Raw genomic sequence first — 2,612 nt, 5'->3', positions numbered from 1 at the left:
ACGCCCTCCGCAATAAAGCACAACCCCACTCGAGTCACACACAACAAACCCTCAAATCCACTGGTAAAAATCCTATGTAAAGACACCGCGCGAAAAAGGTCACAACCCAACCATCCTCTATTCCACTTCCTGAAACCCATCACAACAACATCCTCTATTCCACATTCACATGATTGAAGCCAGTCACAAACAACATTCCTCTGATTCCCACTTCCCTGAATGAACCCGACTAGGGAGTCACAAATCAACATGACCTCTATCCAGCTTACCTAGAGGATGAACCAGTCACAAACGAACATCCTCTACCCAAATTCCCAACCACTTAAACGCACAGCACAGACAGACTGAACATATACACACCGAGATGAGACCCACACCAAAAGCAAAAACCAGCTCACAGACCCTAACATCTGGAACAGAACAAAAACCTCTATTCCACTTCCTGAGAAAGCCAGTCACAAAAACATCCTCTATCCATGCCTGATGACCAGTCACAAAACATCCTCTATCCATTCCTGATGAACACCATGACAACAACTATCCTCACTCCAACTCCTGATGAAGCCAGTCACAACAACATCCTCTATCCACTCCTAATGAAGCCCAGTCACAAAAATCTCTAATCTACTTCCTGAATGAAGCCAAGTCAAACAGACATCTTCAGTCTGTGGACCAGTCAAAAATCTCTTCCACTTCCTTGATGAACGCCAACGTCACAGACACAACCCCTGCTCTATCCATCTGATACCCCCGTGATTCATAATTCCCAGCCATCACAACAACATCTCCCTATCCACTTCCGATGAACAGCACAAAAACATCCTCTATCCACCTTCCTGATGAACCCAGTCACAACAACATCCTCTATCCACTTCCTGATGAACCCAGTCACAACAACATCCTCTAGCACTTCCTGACGAGGAAACCCCCGAAAGTCACTCAACAAAACATCCTCTAGGTCCACTTCCTGATGAACCCAGTCACAACAACATCCTCTATCCACTTCCTGATGAACCCAGTCACAACAACATCCTCTATCCACTTCCTGATGAACCCTAGGTCAGGTGAACAAAAGTACTTGAGTTTCTCTATGTTATCACAATTACACCATGAGTTGTTTATCATGAAATATACACCCCAGTCTTTCTTCTTCCCGGAGAGTTCTTTATTCCTGTCTGTGCGATGTACTGAGAATCCAGCTGGCTGTATGGACGGGGACAGTATATCCCGAGAGAGCCATGTTTCCGTGAAACAGTATGTTACAATCCCTGATATCTCTCTGGAAGGAGATCCTCGCCCTGAGCTCTTCTACTTTATTACCCAGACACTGAACATTAGCGAGTAATATACTCGGAAGTGGTGGATGGTGTGCACGACTCCTGAGTTGGACTAGAAGTCCACTCCGAATACCTCTGCTCCGCCGSCAGTGTTTTGGAGCAGCCTCTGGAATAAGTTCAATTGCCCTGGGGGTACSAACAAAGGATCCAATTCAGGAAAGTCGTATTCCCGCTCTGATATCCAAAAGTTCTTTCCGGTTGTATGTAATAACACACAAAAACATTTCTGGGCTAATAATTTAAGAAATAACAAACCAAAAAAAAATAAGACTGCAAAGTTTCTTAGGCGCTAGAAGCYGAGCTGCCATATCTGTTGACGCCATCTTGATACCTAGTCAGTTGCACAACTGAATGCATTCAACTGAATTGTGTCTCCCACATTTAACCCAACCCCATCTGAATTTGAGATGAGGGGGTGGCTGCTTTAACCTGTTAATCCATGTCATCAGCGCCTAGGGAGCAGTTGTTGAGGGTTACATGCCTTACTCAATTGCAGAACGGCAGATTTTGGGTTACTGGCCAAATGCTCTTAAARGCTAGGTCTGTTCGAACAGTCGTGCCAAAGAAAGCTGAGTAACTTTGTGTTACAAAAGATACCAGAAGACAAATGTTAAATTCTCAAACCTACTTATCTGCAAAGACTGCTCACCTTCAAAAGGCTTTTTTCATTTCTTCTCTATTTGAAAAAGAGTGAATAAATTTAGTCAAAGGCACTCACCTCCGCGTCCGATGATAGCTGCCATGTTTGTGTCTTCCCGTGTCTCTAATGCATCCATTTCTGTCTGTGGTTGTGTCCAACGTGGTGTCTGCTGCCTCGCCATTCCTCTCATCAGCCTTGAGTGGCTGACAGGTTGTTGTCTCAGTGCTGTGGATAGATAGAAAGAAGAAGAAAAATGGATTTAGTTGCATTCTCTCTCTCTCTCTCTCTCTCTCTCTCTCTCTCTCTCTCTCTCTCTCTCTCTCTCTCTCTCTTCTCTCTCTTCTCTCTCTCTCTCTCTCTCTCTTCTCTCTCTCTCTCTTCTATAGTAGATTACAGTGCCTTCAGAGAAAGAATTTTCATATGCCTTTGATTTATCCAATTTTGTTAGGTTACAGCCTTGATTCAAAATTGGAGTACCTATATGTTTCGTTCTTCACCCATCTACACCCCCCCCCCCCCCCCCCCCCCCCCCACAATACGCATAATGATGAAAGTTACATTTAGAATGGTTGCTAATATATTCCAAATTAAATTACAGAAAATTCAAATTTGTATAAGTATTCACCACCGCTGAG

At 44.1% G+C, this 2,612-nt stretch overlaps 1 long non-coding RNA gene across 1 annotated transcript in view; it reads right to left on the bottom strand.

Moving 5' to 3' along the window:
* Positions 1-2,223, bottom strand: part of LOC112074878 (uncharacterized) — a 22,297-nt gene extending 20,074 nt beyond the window's left edge. The window contains exon 1 of the long non-coding RNA XR_002894862.2: positions 2,056-2,223. This is a non-coding gene — a long non-coding RNA (uncharacterized lncRNA). The remainder of the gene's footprint in view (positions 1-2,055) is intronic.
* Positions 2,224-2,612: the final 389 nt, after the last annotated feature.

Source organism: Salvelinus sp. IW2-2015, unplaced genomic scaffold, assembly GCF_002910315.2.
Source record: "Salvelinus sp. IW2-2015 unplaced genomic scaffold, ASM291031v2 Un_scaffold2861, whole genome shotgun sequence".
Classification (NCBI taxonomy): domain Eukaryota; kingdom Metazoa; phylum Chordata; class Actinopteri; order Salmoniformes; family Salmonidae; genus Salvelinus; species Salvelinus sp. IW2-2015.
Note: the sequence above shows the minus strand (reverse complement) of the source record. Positions and strands in the feature narration are given on the sequence as shown.